Source organism: Carcharodon carcharias, chromosome 19, assembly GCF_017639515.1.
Source record: "Carcharodon carcharias isolate sCarCar2 chromosome 19, sCarCar2.pri, whole genome shotgun sequence".
Taxonomy (NCBI): domain Eukaryota; kingdom Metazoa; phylum Chordata; class Chondrichthyes; order Lamniformes; family Lamnidae; genus Carcharodon; species Carcharodon carcharias.
The window spans coordinates 34,482,043-34,504,634 of NC_054485.1; the positions used below are offsets into that span (position 1 = coordinate 34,482,043).

At 43.5% G+C, this 22,592-nt stretch overlaps 1 protein-coding gene across 2 annotated transcripts in view; it reads right to left on the reverse strand.

The window, feature by feature from the left end:
- The window catches only part of LOC121291420 (bone morphogenetic protein 7-like), an 80,088-nt gene that overhangs the window by 56,639 nt on the left and 857 nt on the right, over window positions 1-22,592 (reverse strand). The window lies entirely within an intron of this gene.

The window sequence follows — 22,592 nt, forward strand, 5'->3', positions numbered from 1 at the left end:
TTAATCAACACAAGAGTCTTTACTGCAGAAATAAAAGTTAATGGAACAAAATTAAGTCAGGAATCTCAGCTTTGCAATGTAGGAGACTCTTGTTGCTGATCAAATGATTCCTCAAAGCAAGGAATGAAAGACAGACAGACAGCCTGCCCAGATCCTGCTTCTTAGTAACTGGTTTCCTAACCAGAAAGTTCAGACATTTTGTTTAGCTAGGGGATGCATTGAGAATTAATTAGGGGAGAGCAAAAACTTTTAACAACGCAAGCATATTAGCTAATTTAAAAAATATTGTCAACCAATGTCCTCGGCAGTGACTCAAAGGGTAGGAAAGTGACTGGCTGCAAGCCTTCTATTTGTGCTGCTGTGTTGAAGAATCCCACATCTGCTCATCGCCTCCTCCTAATTTCATATCCAAAATCATTAGGTACTATGTAGGGAATCAGTAGCACTGACACTCTGATATGCAGCATGATCATGGACCAAAAAAAGTATTATATCCACTGGCTGTGAAACTAAGCAACACAAAAGGTTTGGCAACAAGTCTTCCAAGGAAAGTAATTTGTTTGTTCATCTTCCTCGAACAGCAGGTAAATCCCATTTAAAATGGCAGACTGCAAAAAGGCCATTTATTGTCAATTTATAATAAGCACAAAAATATTTGAATCAATCTGTACTTTCTGAAAATTATGCTGCTACTTAAATACTTTTAAAAAAATAATAACTATGCCTCTAGTTAAGGGGTTGGTAGCCTAGTAGCTATTGCAGTGGACGAACAACCCGGGCAACAAATTCAAATTCCCCAATGGAAATTTGTGAAATTGAATTTTATTATTTAACAATTGGTTTGGCTAGCACCAAAACACGACCATGAGTACTAATATTTCAATAAGGTCCTCAGAAAAGGGAACTTGTCACCCTTGCCCAGTTTGATCTTCATGTAACCCAATGCCATACTATGTGGTTAATTCTTAATGTCCTGGGGACAGCTAGGGATGGGCAATAAATAGCATGTTGTCCAAGCATTTGTCAGGTCAAAGCCTCCCTGTGCATGTTGCCGTCTTCTGCTTGGATCTGCTGTCGGTGTGCAGACTGATCAACATCTATGACCAGTTCGAACTGGCCTTGGGAGCCAAGGTAAATCATGGTAAGAGCAAGGCCATGTTCTTTGGGAACTGAGCTAAATGATCCTTTGTCCCCTTCACTGTCAGATTGGATGGCCTGAAGGTGCTGGGGATATGGTTCGGAGGAACTGGGGCAGGCTTTAGAAACTAGAAGGAGCGAGTGTCTATGGTGGAAAGAAAACTGGGCATGTGGGAGCAATGCTCCCTCTCCATTGTGGATAAGAACCTGGTCATCAGGTGTGAGGCACTCTCGCTGTTGCTGTACGTGGCACAGGTCAGGCTCATTCCTCACTCCTGTGCGATGGCGATCACCCGAGCCATCTTTTGCTTTATCTGGAGGTCGAAAATGGATTGTGTTGGCAGGGACGCAATGTACAAACCTCTAGATAAAGGGGGAAAAAAATGTGCCCAACATTGCCCTCATACTGATGGCCACCTTCGTGTGTGGCTGCATCAAGCGGTGCGTTGACCCTCAGTACACAAACACCAAGTGTCACTACGTGCTGAGGTTCTACCTGTCCCTGGTGTTGCGAAGGATGGGTCTGGCCACGCTGCTGTGGAACACTCCAAGTAGTTGGACCGTGACATACCATCTGTCCCTTGTGGAAAAATTTATGCAGAGAAACACCTTTGACCACAAGTCCATCAGGCAGTTGTTGGCATGTAACATCTTAGAGGCCCTGCAGAAAAGGAGATGGTGGATCCTGTGGGATGGTTCCCCGTGCAGACTGTCAAAGTCACTTGGCAGAACTTTCCAACAAGCACCAAGACGTAGCTTGGCTGGTGGTGAGAAAGGCCCTCCCCGTCAGATCCTTCCTACACTCCAGGAGTCTCACACCCTCTGCACGTTGCCCTCGAGGTGGCTGTGGTAGGGAAGAGACTGTTGTTCACCTCCTTGTGGAATGTGTCTTTGTAAAGAAGGTCTGGAGAGAGATGCAGTGGTTTCTGTTGAGGTTCATCCTGAACAGTTCTGTAACTCAGGATTCTGTGCTCTATGGGCTGTTCCCAGGGACACACACCGAGACAAATATCAACTGTAGCTAGAGGATCATCAACTCAGTGAAAGACGCCTGGCTTCCCGAAACTTGTTGGTCTTCCAGTGCAAAGAATTGTCCCCGACCGAGTGTTGCAGACTGGCACAGGCCATGGTCCAGGACTACATGCTGAGGGACGCACTAAAGCTTGGGGCAGCCGCCGCAAAGGCGCAATGGGGCAAGGTCACTGTCTAAGACCTTTCTGCCATACTGCACCAAGGGACTGGGAATTGTATATACAATGAATGTATGTAGTAAAAACGAAATGTATCATAATTGTATTGAAGAACCTCAGAGTGCAACGCGATGTATGTCGATAACATCAATACCATTGCACTGACTGACTGTCTGTAATGACCATATTGAAATGACTAACATTCATTGATTGTATTGAAGCATCTCATGACCCATGCGTAATATTTGAATCTGATTGCACTTTTTGTGATAGTCATTTAGAAGTGTTTTGTAATGTTCTTTCAGATATTTTATGAATAAAGTACATTTTTCCAAAAAATAAGTTTGTCCAGTTTTCAAGAACAAATATAAAACAGTTTCACTAACAGAGATTACATCTGATTTGGTGCATATCACAAACCATTTTCCAACAAGAGACAGAAAGCAACAATGGTGTCACAGGTGAACTGCAGGGTTGAGGACGTTTTTGGTTTGTTCCTGAACTCCGGCAAGAATCCATTTACAGAGCTAAATGGTGTTTCCTCTAAAGGTAAAGAAAAACCCTGGGGAAATCCAAGGTGAAGATCACAATGGTCATTGTTTCTGGTCTCTTTTTAAAATCACACGCAGCTCAGACAAGATTCTTCTCCCAACTCCATGTTAATACATACAAACCCTCATGCACAGTGCATCATGTATCAAAAGGCGAAGGTGGCATTTACTGCCTGGTGGCACCTGGCGTTAGGCCATAGCCCAGGATTTTCTGGCTCCTCCCGCCTCCGGGATCTTCCAGCCTGGCCGAATGTCAGTAGACTCTTGGCTGGCCTGCGGTATCTCCTGTGGCAGGTCCTGGCACAGCAGGGCGCAGGAAATCCCAGCCTACAGTTCGCATTTCAAATACTGCAGGTCACCAACACCACTTTTAGGTTCTAACGAGCCCCTTAGAAACTTTTTGATGACAAAGTTCTTCTGTTGATTGCACCCTAGAAATTGATGCTGAGGAGTTTTGTACAGATCATGAGAATTAATAGAAAAACACTTTTATTTAAAAAAGTAAAAGTGGATTCAATTCTTGCCCATCAATCAGTGACAGTGAGGGGCAGAAGTTCATTGCTTGGAACATAGGGGCTGATTTTAGTCTCAATAGTTTATTGGGAGGAACAGATGACTTTGGACCAACAATTCCCAAAGTTCTTGAACACTGGGTTTTTCCTCATTTCTGGGTTTTTTTGTGTACTAATTGATAGAGGTGAATTGCTTTAATTAGTCAACAATTCCATGACTGATGTGTTGTGATGTTACTTTAACGTATGTAGTGGAGTGTTCGGACTAGCATACCACTAAATATTCATCATTAAAACACATCATCACCACAGGAAATGATGCAATGCAATATGTGACACAGCAGTTGGAACAGTGTTGATCTGCTGAAAGCATGTATATGTACAGATCTCCTGTAACCCAGTCTATAGTCTGTTGTTCATCAATGCATGACTGGCAAGGTAGTGTTAGAGGTCAATAACACAACACGTATCATGTATACCAAGAAGGCATGCAGCTTGGTATTTTTTTTAGTCTAGCAATTCTGGCATTCCTTTTAGATTGAAATTTGTAGGAATAACCCTCTGACTTACTTCTTGAAGTCACCTATTCCGATTGTCTAGCGGATCTCGATTTAGGTGATGGCCAACATTCCTGCTGGAAGAGTCCGAATTATAGGGCTGGATTTTTAGCCCCCAGTGGGGCCAGACACGGAGGTGGGTGGGCAGGAAATTTCGTGCCACTGGTGTGGGGCCAGCAGTGCTACTCAATCACAAATAGCAGGTAGCTAACTGACTCAATTAAAGCAAAAACAGAATTACCTGGAAAAACTCAGCAGGTCTGGCAGCATCGGCGGAGAAGAAAAGAGTTGACGTTTCGAGTCCTCATGACCCTTCGACAGAACTTGAGTTCGAGTCCCAAAGTTCGGACTCGAACTCAAGTTCTGTCGAAGGGTCATGAGGACTCGAAACGTCAACTCTTTTCTTCTCCGCCGATGCTGCCAGACCTGCTGAGTTTTTCCAGGTAATTCTGTTTTTGTTTTGGATTTCCAGCATCCGCAGTTTTTTTGTTTTTATCTCTGTGTTTAATTGACTGCCACTGCTCTTCAAGAAATGCCTACCTCCTTGAAGAAGTTCTGTTCCTCTCTGCGACAAGATTTCCGGATTTCTCTGTTGCCTTGTTCACCTTCATTGCTTTCCATTGGGACTCGAACTCAAGTTCTGTCGAAGGGTCATGAGGACTCGAAACGTCAACTCTTTTCTTCTCCGCCGATGCTGCCAGACCTGCTGAGTTTTTCCAGGTAATTCTGTTTTTTGTTTTGGATTTCCAGCATCCGCAGTTTTTTTGTTTTTATTTTTGACTCAATTAAAGGCCTATTTAAGCCTGTTAATGGGGGCTGACTGGGATTTTCCAGTTGCAGTCCAGGTTCTCAGAGGGGACAGGGATGGGGAGCGGGTTCTTACAGTTTAGCTGCCTGGAGGCAGCCTCCCAGCGGCAGACTTAGGGGCCAGCACCCCAGACAGGTTTAGGGTGCCTCCCTGACTGTCTGAGTGCGACAGGAACTACAGACTGCCCTGTGGAGTGGCTTATCCCCAACAGTGGTGGCCCAGCTGCAAAGGCCATTTTTAACTTAAAGTTTAAAAAGGCTGGAGAGAGGGCACCACCATTTTGAAACACCCACCCTCTTATTTACCTGCCAGTGCAACCTGCTGCTGCCTGCAAGCTGAGCATCTGATTGGCCCTCCAGCTTTGAGAGTCCACCCACTGTCCTTTATTGGCCAATCAGCCTGCTCCCTGGTCATTAAATGGCCACTTTGGGGAAAATCACCAAGTGACTGTTTCCCCACAGAGTGCAGACGTCTGACTCCCATTTGAGCCTGATATCAGGGTTGAGAAAGCTGCAGGAAAAATCATACTCAATGTTGAAAGTGGTCAAATGATAGTGATGCAATTTTTTCATGTCAATCAGCACTTCAACCATTAATTCCTTAACCAGTTCACAATGGGCACTATGGGTTGAAGGGCCGCACTTTCTCCCCCACAATAAAATGAATATCAATTTTCTCACAAGGAGGACATCTTTTCATGGGGTGTGAATCACTCCATGCCACTTTGACACTTTGTCTGCCTTTCCTTTCTTACCAGACTGTAAGACTACAATTGGGTTCGATACTGTGTAGCTTTTGTAACATAGAGTTTGCCTCTATGACATAACTTAAAATATGTTTGCATATGAAATAGTAGCACTTGTTCAATTTGTGTTGCTCAGCTGTATGTAGATTACAACCCATGATACAATAACTGCCGATTTGATCCCATCAAGGCAGGTGGCACGATGGCACTCTTTGAGAATTGTCTTTTCTGTGTCTTAATGAACTGCTTTTGTTTTGTTTTTGCCCAGCCCTCCAGCTGCAATAACAGGAGGGAAAAGAAGTTCACGCCTGCCCTGAATATTTCAGCTGAGAAATGATCATCATTCATTTGTGAAACTCCAGAGAAGCAGAAAACAGGGTTGTGCCCATGTCACAGCACAGCAAGTTCCCAGTCTCAGCTCAGGGAATGTGCTCTTCAAAGGAGAGACCTCCCCACAGGAAAAGGAATCAAATCAGGAAGAAAGTCTCCTTCATGATGTTCCCATTAAGTCGCACGCCTGCGTAGCAACTTGAAAGCTCCTGTGCAGGCCAGTCAAGTAACCTCGCTAAAAATTTAATCGAATTAACCATGCGCTAAATCAAAAAAAAATCAGAGGATACATTGTTCCAGTACTTCCCAAAAAATATTAATACAGGATTTGGTCACAGATCTGACTCCTTGTGTCACAAATTTTCATGGCCCAGGCAAATCAAATGAAAGAACACCTTTTAAAATTGCAAGGCGAATGTGTAAACTTAAGAAGTTATGCAAAATTCTCTCCAAACGTGTAAGGATTTCCCTCTATTTGATCACCTGCTTTTTGGGCATAGCTGAGGCAGCCAACACAGATAAATTGGGCAGAAAGGCTTCACAGGGGCCAGAAATCTCTTGTTGCTATATTCTCACCTTACTACATGCAAATAATACTGTCATTGTAGAGCTGCCAATCTTGGTTACGTGTATTCCTAGAAGCCTCCCAATCTGTCAAACAGCCTTTTTTCTCTACTTCCAGTATTTTCATACCTGATAAATGAAAGTGTTCAAAGCAAATGAGGAAGAAAATGATTGTTTTTTTAATGCCCCCATGATTTTTCTGTTCGTGCCTAACAGAATAAACTTCAATTTCTGGCAATTCCTGGAGTGTTGGCAAACTTACACCAATGCGTTTGGACAAGGCATTGGGACTATTTGTTAGGGGCAGAGGTGCTCCTAAACTAAGGGCTACAGGGACCTGGATAACAGCTTTTTAAAATTTAAAGCTGTTTTTAATGAATTTTTACAATTTTTGAAAATTTTGAAAAGTTTTTTCAAACTTTAAGCTTCTTTAAATATTTTTAAAGAATTTTAAATATTATTACCATAATTTTGAGTTGAGAGTTCTGCCATCGGAACTAATGCAGCTTCCTTTGTTCCTCTGCTTTGACTAGGGAGAGGAGGATCAATATGGAATTCAGGCTGTAAAGACACCATATGCTGCCTCTACCAAACAAAAGCTGAGTTATGCCAGCTGCCAGACAGCTGCAGACGTAGCTCACAAGAAAGACCTTGAGCTGACAAAGATCCAAGGCCACGTCTAAATGAACTCTCCTACAACAGTCCCTTTTTTGACAACAAGTTGAACTCAGTTGTTTGGCTTATTCTCCTCAATGTTCACAGCTGCCATTGGGAGATCATTCGGCTATTCATTTATACAGGCATTTTTCACCTTTCCCCCAAATCATTCAACTTATCTGTCTGTGACAAAAATTTCTTGCTGACACCAAAACCGAGACCCTTCCTACTTTGCGCTTACTCTTGTGTCTGGTTCTCAGGTGGCTGGCTGATGATTTGCCACAAGAGTTTTGGAAGACTGAGGTGCTATTGTCGAGGTGGCCTTGGGTTGTCAGGCATCTTCCCTTTAACAAGCACAAAAGCAGGCTGTGTATCAATATTTAAGAAAGCATTCTGCCAAGACCACCTTCATCCATGTGCCTCTGTGTTGCCTCCTTCCAACTCACCTAAAGACTCCTTAAACTTGTGGGCTATATGCCCTGAAGAAGCACCAGCCTCAGTTGTTGCATTGAGGCAAATCATATGGACACAATGGGTGGAATCTTCTTATCTTTGAAAAGGTGCTTCCATTGGGAACAAATGCAGGTCCTGACCATAATCGCCTGTCAGTCTTGTCCACCTGCATGACCTCCCCTGAGTGGCCAACAAAGACTCTGCCCCAAGGACAGCAAACATGTTCCAAGGGCAGGAGAGCCAATCGGAGTGCCCAATGCTCTGAGCAGTGGCTGGCAACTACACTGAAGGAGGTTGGTGCTGCCACTGTAGCTGGGAGACTGCGAGGGCTGGAGGGGAAACCCTTCTAAAGGATGGGCAGTGACTGAAGTTATGTCCCACTGGAACCTGCATCTCTTGGAGTTGAGGGGGTGGGGTGGGTGGGGTGGTGGTGGGGGAAGGGTAGCAAATTAAAGGCAGCCCCATGGCCTCCCGGCCACCTTAAGTTACTTGCCTTTGGCCTCAGTGGGCAACTCGTCCACCGCCAGTAAGTTCTTGATGGCATCTCCAATTTGCCCCTAAGTGGTTTCTAATTAGCCACCCACCATTGCCAGGTGGATAACTGATGCCAGTCTCAACCCACTTCCAGCAACAGGGCAGAGAGGTGGGAATGCATTGGGGAGTTGAACCTAATGTGGCCCTTTTACAGTTTCCTTCTGGTTCCACCTTTAACCATGTATTCACGGATCTCATAAGATTCTGCCCAACATACCTGCCTTAACACTTTCAGCTGCTGTGACATCAATGAATTTTCCTTTGCTAGCGGTAGTCTGCCTATGGAGGGCACTAATAGTACTTAAGGCCCAGCATTAATCAGTAAAGAAGTTGCAGTAAGGAAAATTAGGCAGAGTCTTGGCCCTATGAGACCAGTGGGTTTCAAAGACTTGCATTTATATCACAGCTCTCTCAACCTCAGGATGTCCAGAAACATTTTATAGCCAATGAAATATTTCTGATGTGTCATCATTGCTGTAATATAGAAAATTCAGCAGCTAAGTTTACAAACAGCAAGCTCCCACAACCAGCAATGTGATAATGACCAGATAACTGCTCTTGCAATATTGGGTGAGGGATAAATATTGGTCAGGATCCTGGGGAAAACTCCCCTCCTTTTCTTGGAAACAGTGTAAATGGGATCCTATACATCCATCTAGGAAGGGCAAATGGGCTTTTGGCTTAATATCTCATCCAAAGGTCACACCTCTGGCCTGCAGAACACCCTCAGTAGTGCACTGGGGTGTTAGACTGGATTTTGTGCTCCTGGGCAATATTTTGCTTTTTGGGCAGGGACCCTGATATCGGGTTCAAATGTGGATCCTGACGCTGCACTGTCAGAGGCAGCAACCTGACTGCGGTCTTGAATTGACCATGCATGCCATCTAATTAAGGATGGGAGGGTGGGTTCTTGAAGCTGGAAGGCTAATAGGAAGCTCTCCAGCAGGGAAGGAGCGGCAGCCTGCCGTAAGGGAGAGTGGCACCTTCTCAGCAACTTTAACAAATTTGAAATAAAAATTGATTTCAGCTGTCAGACCACCATTGCCTGCCACTGATGTTACTGTGTTTCTGATGTTACAGGGACACACAGGCCGACTGGAAAATTCTACCCCAAACCTGCCCTTCCCCAAAATGGCTCACAGGCAGAATGGTGCTGGTAAATTATGCACCCAGTCATCTCCATTCATGTCCCCATTACGGGGTGAAAATCCTGCCCCAAGTAATGGGACAATTCTAATGCAGTAAAGCTGCCAATGAGACAAATCCAGTCGACAAGAGCACAAAACAAATTCAAATGGGGAGATCATTTAACCTATCACATCTCATTCATATCAACTAATTGTATCATAAATGAATCTAAGGGTTTCATTTCCAGCTGTCTATCAGGAAGCTGATTCCAAGCGTGAAGGACATTTTCCCTATGGATTTTTACTAGTTTAACTCTATGTTCTTTTGCTGTGCTGTATTGGCTTCCCTAGTCTTCATGGTCATTCTAGTGTTACCTGGATAGAGAATGTAATTAGCAAATATTAATGTGATTTTTGACAGATTACAACCTTGTTATGATCATTAAAAAATAAATAACCAAAATAATGTTTCACTTTATTTGATATGAAAGATGTTTTGAAACCTAAGTCCTAACATTTGCAATGTTCTCATTTAGTTTAAAAGGACATATATAAAAGTATAAAAGGAAAATGAACAAATACTGGAAGAAAATGTTTGAATTATTCAGTTAAATGCAATTAATTTCAGTTCCATTTTCCTCCTGTGAGGACATTTAGATGTTGATATTATTTAAAAATAATATTTCTTAAATGTACATAAATAGACTATTAACAGTGAAAAGGCACATTTTCTCTTTTAAAATTGCCTGCTACAATGTTGCCTAATATCAGCTTGAGAGTTATATCTGAACTAATCCAAGTTTCTTTTCATCGCAATGAATGGCTCTGTAAAAATAATTAAACGGTTCAATGTTTCTGCCTCACAGCAATATAAACAAAACAATATAACTTGAGTCAAATCCATTCCAACTCTAGAGTGGAATATGCATGATTTTCACTGGGAGGAAGTCTTCCAATTGTTTGGCTTAACAATGAATTGAGTTCAACTCCAATGCAGTACTATGCTTAGTTGAAACAGTGCTCAGGGTCCATTGGAACACTTGGGCATTTCATAAAATGAAGCAGATGCTATTTATGTGGATCAGGAGAATGGATGCACTCTCAATACATTTAAGATTTACTGTACTGAAACAGAGTCATACACACGTCTAATTGCAGAGTTGTCTGTGCTGCAAACAAAGATTTATCTTACTTCTTGTCCATGAGACACACCTTCTAACCTTTTCCTCACTAAAGTGTTGGACCCAATTCCCTTTGCTAGCCCCATGCTAGCTGAGATTGTAAATGGTTTCCACTCCTCTGATACAGTCCTTTTAAATCTGCCATCAGCCCTCTCTTCAAAATAGCCACCTGTCATTGCAAACTGCCACAATCTCCAACCTCCCTTTTCTCTCCATAGTCCTCAAACCTGCCATTTCCACCAAAATCTGTGCCCACTTTTCCTGCAAATAAGAACATAAGAAATAGGAACAGGAGTAGACCATTCGGCCCCTTGAGCCTGCCCCACCATTTAATAAGATCATGGCTGACTTTCTTGTGTTTTGATTTCCACATTCCCATCTAACCCTGATAGTCTTTGATTCTCTTGCCTAACAAGAATCGATCCTCTTCTGCCTTTAAAATATTCAATGACCCCACCTCCATAACCTTCTGAGACAGAGAATTCCAAAGTCACACAACCCTCAGAGAGAAAAATTCACTTCATCTCTGTCCTAAAAGGGCGACCCCTAGTTCTGGACTCAACCATAAGAGGAGGAAATATACTTTTGACTTCCACCTTGTCAAGGCCATTCAGGATCTTGTATACTTCAATCAAATCACCCCTGATTCTTCTAAACTCCAGTGGAAACAAACCCAGTTTGTCCAACCTTTCCTCATAAGACAACCCACTCATTCCAGGTATTAATCTAGTAAACTTCCTTTGAGCCCCCTTCAATCCATTTACATCCTTCTTTGAAAAAGACGACCAAAACTACACACAATATTTGTGGTGCGGCCTCACCAATGCCTGTATAACTGAAGGATAACATTCTTACTTTTATGTCCAATCCCCCTCATAATAAAGGATAGCATTCCATTAGCCTTCTTAATTACTTGCTGTTCCTGCATACTAACTTTTTGCGACTCATGTACTATAACACCTAGATCCCTCTGCACCTCAGAATTATGCAGCCGTTCACCATTTAAGTAACACTCTGCTTTTTTGTTCTTCCTGCCAAAGTGAACAACTTCACATTTTCCCACATTAAACTCCATTTGCCAGATCTTTGCCCACTCAGGTCAACCTATCTATATCCATCTGCAACTTCCTCATGTTCTCTTCACAACATACTTTCCTACCCATCTTTGTGTCATCTGAAAATTTAGCTATCATATCTTCACTCCCCTTGTCCAAATCATTGATGTAAATCGTAAAAAGTTAAGGCCCCAGCACAGACCCCTGTGGGACTCCACTTGTCACATCCAGCCAATCAGAAAAAGACCCATTTATGCATACTCTCTGCTTTCTGCCAGCCAGCCAAACTTCTATCCATGCTAATGGCCAGGATTTTCTGTTTGGTTGGGGCGGGAAAGAGAGTGGGAGTGGGCTTTACTCGGGCAAGCCAATTAAGGCCCACCCAGCATACTTCAAACTCCTGTGGGTAGCAGCGGAAGACCTGGCAGCCTCCTGTAGGCTGCTGGCAATGGCCAGTTCCAGGCCACAGCAGAGGGGTTTGGGTGAGCAGGCCAGGCTGGAGGGAAGGCCAGCAGGGGGCTAGTGCACCCCTCATTTTTCTGATGACTGCCTCGTTACCCTCCTTGAGGAGGTGGCAGCACGATGGGAGGTGTTGGTTCCCCAGCATGGGAGGAGGCCCCCCCCCGCCCCCCTCCCCCGGCACCCCCCTGCGACCCCCGCGCGCACCCCCCCCGCCACCACATGCTGAAACGTGCCTGGGAGGAGGTGGCAGAGGTGATGAGCTCCTGCGACATGGTGCAGCGCAACTGGATCCAGTGCCACAAGCATTTCAATGATTTGTTGCGCTCTGGCAGAGCGAGTACCATGCTGGCATTGAGCATTTGACCCAGCAGGTAGTCTTACCCTCTGAGGCACCCACCACTACAACCCACCCCCCACCCCCCGGCAAAGTCTTAGTGTCGACTATGTTGAACTGCATTGAATCATTTAGGGCATTTTTCCTTTGCTGGATGGCCAAGCAGATAGTGCCCATGCTGAGGTCAGCCTGAGTGGGTCATGAGGAGATGAGTTCGCCTCCACAGCATGTGTCGATCTTAGTCCCACATGACTAGTTTGGGGGCAACCTGGAGGAGTGCAGCTAGGTGCAGATTCAGAACTTCAGGAAACGTCCTAGTCAGGGTGATGAGATGGTTGAAGGGGAGCTTCAAGGTGGCATGGCAATGAACCATCTGTGGCCCTCTACACTGCTCATGCTTGTGCCTTGTTGCTATGGGAGAAAATATTGTGTGGTTCCTAATGTGATGTAGGCAGCATGTGTCCAAGGGGGTGGTGGGGGGATGGGGAACAGGCCTAGCATCTTTGTCTGAGTGATCAGCAGCAGTGGGGAGAGGAGGCACTGGAAGCCTGATATGTCCCACTCTGGTTGGGGTGGGCCATGCGCGAGCAGGGTCCATGTGCAATTTGCCCTAATCAATGCTCTTCTCTTTTTCAGGAGAAGAATGCTCATAACGTGGCCGAGCATGTGAGGACTGAGTCAGCCAGGCACAGCTATCCATATTAAGCTGCTTCGAGCAGGAGTCCCTGAGCTGGAAAGGTGCCATGCATCCAGGTCTACTGGTGTCAGTGAGGCTGGGGTGCCATGGCCAGGTATATAAGGCCAACAGTGAGGTCAGCATTGTCCTCCCAACAGCCATAGCACTGATGATTGTTAAATTAGTTATTGTTGCAACATTGCTGGACCAATGGTTATGGAAGGTTGAGCAAATAATGAGCCAGGGGGACAGGGATGATCTTTGTCATTCTCTGCATGCTAACGGACCCACTGTCCTTGTTTTTCCTTTCAACATCATCAGAGCATGGACAAGAGGAGGAGCAACAGATGCCCCCTCTCACACCTGAGGGACCTGAAATCTCACCAGTGTCACACCATTTCTGCGAGGCAGGCACCAGCGCAGATACAAGCACCTCAGTGGGAATTAGAACAATGGCTGGTGTCCCGGGGCACAGTGGTGATAGCACTTCACAGTCACTGGAGGAGCTGGCAGGGACAGAGAGTGCCCATGGCGCTAGCAGTCGGAGGACTGCAGGGGACCAGGCATATGCTCAGTCGGTGCCTGATGATGTGCCTCTGGAGTTGTTCACAATGCAGCAGGTGCAGGAAATGTGGCCGGGTGCACGGGAGCATCTGGGGGAGACACATGAAGCTATGCTAGGCTTAGTCTCCATGGTGGAGGAGTCTATACAGACGATTGCTGAGGCAATGGGCCACATGTCCAAGCGCCAAGCGTCCTCCATGGAGACAGTGGCGACTCTCGTGGAGAGGCTCCTCCAGGAGACCCATCAGGACTTCCTGGGGATGCACTCTGACCAGCAAGCCCTTACTTTGGCAATGACCTCAACTGGTCACTGCCAATGTGGGAGATGGTGTGGGCATCAAGCTTCCCAATTCATTGTACATCCATCCACGGTGAGGAGGGAGGTCCGAGGTGACCTCACATCGGCGCAGCAGCTGCCTGGCGTCTCTGTGGGCTCCTCTCAGGGTGCTCCGGATGAGAGCGGCAGCTCCTCCGCCCCTCTCCCAGTGACTGTAGCATCTGGTGAGGCTGTGACGACTAGGGAGATGCCAACTGTGGAACTGGCAGATCCCTCCCAGGCGGAGCCAGCACAGGCTCCACGGGCCAGAGGACGTCCACCAAGGTCCTCAAGGCCAACATGACAGCAGAGTCAGCAGGCTGTCTCAGATGCCTCTCCGAGCGATGGGGCAGCACCAAGACGTAGCACCCGGAAACGTGATGCACATTAGGCACACCACGGGATTTTCACTGGTGCTTTGAGTTGGCCCAAGATTAGGTTCTTCTGATTTCTTTTTGATTGTTTACACTGTTGTTTTCTACTTGTGATAACTTCTGCTTCACACATTAAATGCCAGATGTGTGACCATGGCTGAGAATGCCTCATTTCTTCTGCATGCATATCTTTAAGAAAAGTGTCATGAGTGTTTTTTTTGGACATTCAGATTTATTTACAAGGCCTTTAGTTAGTGTTGATGGCATCTTGACCCACCTTGTGAGGGGATAGCCCTTGTCATCCAGCAGCCATCCATCAAGCCAGTCTGGAGCACTGAAGAGCCCCGGCACCTGTGAGTGTCTGAGGATGTAAGCATCGTGGGAGCTACCTGGGTCCCTTGCACAAACTTGTAGAATCTGCATCCTGTGATCACACACTATCTGCACGTTCACGGAGTGGAAGCCCTTCCTGTTGACGAAGGCACCGGGCTCACCTTCTGGCACCTTGATGGCCACATGTGTACAGTCTATTGCACCCTGGACGTGGGCGAAGCCAGCAATGGCAGCGAAGCCTCTGGCTTGCTGTGTCTGTGCCTGGTCCCAATGGAAGTGGATGAAGGTCGATGCCCGTCTGAAAAAAGCGTCTGTAACCTGCTTGACACAAATGTGGACAGCTGATAGGGAGACACTGCAAAGATCACCCACCGAGTCCTGGAAGGAGCCAGAGGCATAGAAGTTGAGGGCAACTGTGAGCTTCAGAACCGCTGGCATGGGGTGTCCGCCCACACAGTTAGGGGAGATCTCAGGCTCACTCGACTGACGTCACCGCGCATCATTTTACGTGCAGACGTGCGGGGCCCACCCTCCGCACGTCAAACGGAAAATTCTGCCCAATATGTTACCTATTGCACTATGCGCTTTTATTTTCCATAATAATCCTTGATGTGGTACCTTATCAAACGCCTTCTGGAAATCCAAGTACAGCACGTCTACAGGCTCCCCTTTATCTGCTGCACATCTTACTCCTTCAAAAAACTCCAATAAATTGGTTAAGCATGGTTTTCCTTTCACAAAACCATGCTGACTCTTCCCTAATGCCTTGAGCTCTTTAAGTGCCCAGCTATAGCCTCTTTAATGATCGATTCTAATATCTTCCCTATGACAGATGTCAAGCTAACTGGCCTATAGTTTCCTGCCTCCCTCCCTTCTTGAGTAGGGAGGTTATATTTGCTATTTTCCAATTTGATGGAACCTTTCCAAAATCTAACAAATTTTGGAAAATTAACACCAGCGCATCAACTACCTCATTAGTCACCTCTTTTAAGACCCTAAGATATATTCTATAGGACCCAGAGACTTGCCAGCCCACAGCTCCATCAATTTGCTCAGTACTATTTCTGTAGTGAGTTCAATTTTACCAAGTTCCTTTCTCCCATTCACCTCCTGATTTACAGCTACTACTGGAATGTTGTTTGCATCCTCTATAGTGAACACAGAAGCAAAATATTTATTTATTTCTTCCGCCATTTCCTTATTATCTGCTATTAATGGCCCACTGTCACTCTCTAGAGGACCAACACTCAATTTATTTACCGTTTTCCTTTTTTATCCAACACTTGAAAATTTCCAATATGTGTCTCATCTGAAATTATTTTTAAAACATGATTTTTTTGTTTGCCCTACTCCTGGAAACGTTAAACAGATTCCACAGATCATTACTGTGACCTCAATTTAAAAATTAACACCAGCCATTAACATGCAGCCATCATTTATAGATAATTCATGAATACAAGGTTGAAGAAGTGACTTGTCCGAAAAATCAAGCAATTCAGCATTCAAAGCAGAGAAAACGATTGTCCGATTACCAGTGCTACACCTTGAATCCTCATCTTAAATCTATTAAAAAAAAGACAGTTTACAATGAATTTGAGGAAAAGAGGATTATCTGATTCTTGTGCCTTAGCAGGTCCAGGATAGTGCAACATTTCAACATCAGTAATGTGTTATCTAAAGATTCAGGGAAATGAATGATCAGGAACATATTTGAGAAGAGCACACCTGACATCCTGAATTGTTTTGGATGGTGCTACTTGTGTACAAAAGTGCAAATCTACAACTTAATAAGCCCCTGTGTACGAGCTATTCTCCTCTCAAAGGGATCAGTTTGTAGATCACAATCTATCATTCAAAAAAAAAAGGTACTTTAAACCTGCACCAAAAACTTGCCCATGTTCAGACCACAACCAAAGGGTTTTCGGAGCACATTGTGAGTCATAGAATCATAGAATGGTTACTGCACAAGGGAGGCCATTCAGCCCATTGTGTCCATGCTAGCTTGACTTATCTTGTCCCACTCTGCTGACTTCAGTTATCATGAGGTGACATAGTTTAATGTGTTGCAATTGGAGTAGATAGATAGGTATTAGATAGGGATGAGAGTGTGAGATAGTCACAGAAAGAAATAAGAATGAAACACTTATTTATATTGAGTTGTTTACTGCAACTCTCAGTTGGAATCTCTCCAATCGGGTTTCCTTCCTAGTACATATCTCAAACAGTCCTTAAAGTCACAAACAACATCTTCCATGACAGTACACTATCACTCTTCATCCATTTCAACCTCTCTGTGGCTTTTGATAAGGTCAGTCACACAATTCACCTCCAGCCTCTCCTCCATCATCCAGCTGAATGGCACTGCCCTTCACTTGGTTCCTCTTTTAACTATACAAACATAGTGAGTGCATCTTCAGCAATGGCTTCTCCTCGTGTTGCTGCACTGTGACTTCTGGATTTCTCAAGGCCCCCTCCTCTTAATTATCTATGCGCTGTCCCCGGCAACATCAGTCATAGACGGAGTCCGTTTCTACATGTCTGTCAAAGGCACTCAGTTCTATTTGTCAATACTTCCACTCCCTCAGTTTGTTTGTTGGACCAATTGTCTGAGACCACCCCTGCATGAACTGCAATTTCCATCAGTTAGATACTGGGAAGCCCAAAGTTATCGTCTTTCCCCCCACCACAAACTTTGTATCCTTGCCAGTAATTTTATTTCCTCCCCATTCATTGTCTACTTCTAAACCACACAGTTTACAACCTCAGCATCCAACTTGATCCTGACCCAGGTTGCAACCCCACGCCCTCTCCATCACAATGATCATCCAATTCCACTTTCTTAACATTGCCTGCCTCTGTTTTAGCCCATCTGCTGACACAAACCTCAGTCATATCTTTTTCAGTATGAGGGCACCTAAAAATATATTAAAGGGGAGGAAGGCAATGGGTTTAAAAGTAAATAAAACAATGATAATGAAGAAACAAACAGGGCTTTAGAGGGGAACAAATCTCCAGGACCTGATTATTTCTAATCCAGAGTATTCAAAGAAATAGGTGAGGAAATGGCAAATACATAGTCAGAATTTTCCAAACCCTTCTATTTGGAATTGCACTTTCAGATTGGAACACTGCAAATGTCATTTCATTATTTAAGAAGAGCAGAAGGGAGAAACGAAGTAAGTAAAAACCTGTCAGTTTAACATGAGTTGTTGAGAGGTTACTGGAATCTATCATCAGAACATAAGAATGAACGTATGCATTGCAACAGTTATACATTCCTTTCTGGCACAAAAACACAACAGAAAAAGCAGCCCAACCATGGCTAACAAAAGAAATTAAGGATAGTATTAGATCCAATGAGGACTCATATAAAGCTGCTAGAAAAAGCAGCCAGCCTGAGGATCAGGAGCAGTTTAGAATGCAGCAAAAGGAGGATCAAGAGATTGATTAAGAGGGGAAAAATAGAATATGAGAGTAAGCTTGCAAGGAACATAAAAGCGGACTGTAAAAGCTTCTTTAAGTACGTAAAAAGAAAAAGATTAGTGAAGGTCGCTTACAGTCTGAAATGGGAGAAACAAAGAAATGGCAGAGCAATTAAGCAACTACTTTAGTTCTGTCTTCACAGAAGAAGACACAAATAACTTCCCAGAAATACTAGGGAACTGAGGGTCTAGTGAGGAGGAGGAATTGAAGGAAATTCACATTACTAAGACAATAATGCTGGAAAAATTAATGGAACTGAAAGCCAATAAATCCCCAGGACCTGATAATCTACATCCCAGGGTACAAAAGGAAGTGCCCATGGAAATAGTGGATGTGTTAGCTGTCAGCTTCCAAATTCTGTAGATTCTGGAACAGTCCTGGCAGATTCGAGGGTGGCAAATGTAACCCCACTCTTTAAAAAAGGAGGGAGGGAAAAAGAGGGAATTACAGATCAGTTAGCCTAACCTCAGTAGTATGGTAAACGCTAGAGTCTATTATAAAGGATGTGATAACAGGACACTTAGAAAATATCAATGGGATTAGACAAAGTGAACATGGATTTATGGAAGGGAAATCATGTTTGAAAAACCTGTTGGAGTTCTTTGAGGACGTAACCAGCAGAATGGATAAGGGAGAACCAGTGGATGTGGTGTATTTGGATTTTCAGAAAGCTTTTGATTAAATCCCACATAAGAGGTTAGTGTGTAAAATTAAAGCACATGGGATTGGGGTAATATATTGGCATGGATTAAGAATTATTTAGCAGCCAGGATAACTGGATCTTTTTCAGAGTGGCAGGTGATGACTAGTGGGGCACTGCAGGGATCAGTGCTTGGGCCCCAACTATTTACAATATATATTAATGATTTGGATGAGGGAACCAAACGTAATATTTCCAAGTTTGCTTACAATTCAAATCTTGGTGGGAATGTGAGGGATGAGGGAGGTAAGAGGCTTCAGTTTGACTTAGACAGGTTGAGTGAGTGGGCAAATACATGGCAGATGCAGTATAACGTGGATAAGTGTGAAGTTATTCACTTTGGTAGGAAAAACAGAATGGCAGGCATTACTTAAATGATGATAGATTGGGAAATGTTGATGTATAAAGGGGCCTGGATATCCTTATACACCAATCACTGAAAGCAAGCATGCAGGTGCAGCAAGCAGTTAAGGCGACAAATGGTATGTTGGCCTTCATTATGGGAGGACTTGAGTACAGGAGCAAGGATGTCTTACTGCAGCTATACAGGGCCTTGGTGAGACCACACCTGGAGTATTGAGTGCAGTTTTGGTCTCCTTACCTAAGAAAGATGTACTTGCCATTGAGGGAGTGCAGCAAAGGTTCACCAGACTGATCCATGGGATGACAGGATTGTTGTATGAGGAGAGATTGGGCCTTCTAGGCCTGGGTTCACTGAAGTTTAGAAGAATGAGAGGAGATTGCATTGAAACATATAAAATTCTGACAGGGTTGGACAGACTGGATGCAGGGATGATATTTCCTCTGGTTGAGGGGTCTAGAACAAGGGGTCACAGTTTCAGGATACAAGGTAGGCCATTTAGGATTGAGGTGAGGAGAAGTTTCTTCACCCAGACACCCAGAGATGTCTGTGGAGGCCAAGTCACTAAATATATTTGAGGAGGAAATAGATAGATTTCTGGACTCTAAAGGCATCAATGGGTATGGAAAGAGCGCAGGAGTACGGCATTGAGATAGAGGATCAGCCAAGATCATATTGAATGATGGAGCAGGCTCGAAGGGCTGAGTTACCTATTCCTGCTCCTATTTTCCATGTTTCTAAGTGAATGATCAAATTTCAGCTGATCAAAGAGAGTCAGGAAGAACTTGCAACGTGCAGGTCATGTTTGATCTATTTGGATTTTCTGAGCAGGTCACTAACATTTGTAGAGAAAGGAGTGTCTAATGGTATTGTCTATATGGACTTCCAGAAGAAGATATTGGATAAGGTTTCACATAAGGAGTGAAAGCAGGAAGCATTTTTTCACATAAAGGGTAGAGGAAATCTGAAAACTGTTCTCTCAAAAGGCTGTTTCCAATCGAATTTCCAAGATTGGGATTAATAGTTTTCTTTTTAGATAAAATATCAAGGATAAATGGAGTCGAAGGACAGATCAGTCATGATCTAATTGAATGACAGAACAGCTTTGAGGTGGTGAATATTGCTGCACCGATTTTCCTTTGGAACCTCCAGACTCAACTATTCCAATGCTCTCCTGGCCAGTCTCCCTCCACCCTCCATAAACCTCAGCCCCAACTCTCTGCTGTCCATATTTCAGCTTGCACCAATTCCCTTTATCCATCATACCTGTGTTGTCTGACTTACATTTGTTCCCAGAACCCCAATCTTTGTGCTGAAATCTCTTCAGTCTTGCCCCTTCCCTAACTCTGTAACCTTTACCAGACCTTCAACCCTCTGAGAAATCTGTATTCCTCCAACACTGGCATCAGGTGCATCTTTAAATCCCTTTACTCTATCATTAGTTGCTGTTCCTTCAGGCCCTAAATTCTGACCATTTCATTTTATTATGTCCCTCAATCTCACTCTTTTCCTTGAAGAACTTCCTTAACAGAGACCTCTTTGACTAAGCTTTTATGTCATCCTTCTTCATATCTTCTCCTTTGGCTCGTAACGACATTTGACCAATTATGCTTCTGTGGTGGAGTTTCTATATTAAACGCACCATATAAATGCAAGTTGTTGGTCCAGAATGTGTCAAAATAATGATGAGGCTAATGTACTCATCCTTATTTTTGTGTAAACAGTACAGCAACTTCAAGCAAGAGGCAGGTACAGGGTTAAACTCAAAATTCATGAAGGTAGTGAGAGTTGTGCCATTCTGCTGTTTGTTTCATGAAAACTATCTCTCTCTGTCTGCCTCACTATTAAAATGCATTGAATGGTGTGAAATTGTCTTAATTGCATGGTAGATATGAATTAAACTTAGCACATGATGTTACCGCTAATTCAAATCTTTTATAGATGTGCTAAGTGTTAATTGCTGCCAGTTAAACTGACTAGAACTGAAAATTAGCTATTTACAAGTGTGGACGCCCAGTGACTCAGGTTTTAATTGTTGGAGACATTTTCTCCTCTCTCTATTTTCTCTTCCTGTACCTGATGTGACAATGAATTCACCCATTCTAATTTACATTTCCTTCTTAATCTGTGTCTGTGTTTCACAATCCTTAAATCTAAATAGTTCAGGGAATGCAGTTGCTTTCCCTATTCACTCAGGTCCCAGATGTCCTTTTCCCCTCAATGTAACATTATTAGCTCACACTTTCAGCAAGTTGTCACACAAAGAAATGTTAGAAACTGAAACATACAAGGGCAAATTGGACTAATGGCAGATGTCATTAGATGGCCTGCATCAGCAAATTATGGCCCGTTGTTGTGATGTGCTATAACATTGTACTTGACTTCATGTTATAAAGATAGAAAAGTACAATAAATAAAAAACTTTCTTTGGGATGGAACATACTTTGGGGCAAAGTGACTCCATGCTTTAGAATTTCATTATTTTCTGAATTTTTAAAAACTATATGGCAATACCTAAATTTATAATCCGGCTAATGAGTATGCATTTTTCCAGTGATTTATATGGCACTATAAATTCCCTACATGCTCTTACACAAAGAATCGCATAGAAAATGCAGCACAGAAACAGACCATTTGCCATGTAATCATGCTTCACAGTTAGGAAAGTGTTAAGCTGTCCCTGGGTTTTGTCCTCTGTTGACAAAACCAGAATAATTCAGGTCCCCAGCCTAAATTACTTATCCTGTAATGGCTGCAAAGGTTTCTTAATCTGATGAGTCAGATTAAGTACTGGAGCAAATTACAAATATCAACCTTATATTAATCAAACATTTATAAACTGATTTTACATCTCCATTTTTAGTATATTAGTAATCATTGGAAAGAACCTATTGTTGCACGTAACTAACTATGGGATTCCCATATGATACAGTTATGTCATCTGGAGGTTTATTCCATAATGGATATATGGAATGCCCAAGATAGAAACTGTGGTAATAAACTTTTGTTTATCTAATAAAATTGGAATCACAAACTCTAATGAATCAATTTTAAAGAAATAAAAGGTCTTCTGTTCAGTAACAATTATTAGCTGTACTTAAAAGGGACACATTGTTAAAGAAGATTAATACAACTATTGACTTTTATTTTAAAATCTTTCATCATACCCAAACCCATATTTGAGAATTCATCTCAGGTCACCATTAAGTTGGCTTTTACAGGTGGGCTTACAGAGGTCATTGTACAGTGGGAATCATATATACAGTGTCAGCTGTACTTCAGTGCCTACCAAGCCTGCACACCAGACATCTTATCTGCATTGACTGAATTCAGCGAATCTTCATCAGGACAATAGATCTCTGCCACATTTCATTCCTGTGAAGTTGCTGTGAAGCTAGTGTGAGATTACTTCCACTAGCTGGCCTCACATTGTTTGCTAAAATGTAAAGCACCATTGACAAATTGACTTCATGCCCAGGTTATATTACAAACTGCACGCCAATGAGAAGCCAAACTCTGTAGTGTAACTGGCCTATAACAAGTGTTGGCAGAGGATCATGTCTGCATTCAATCCATTAAAAATATGTA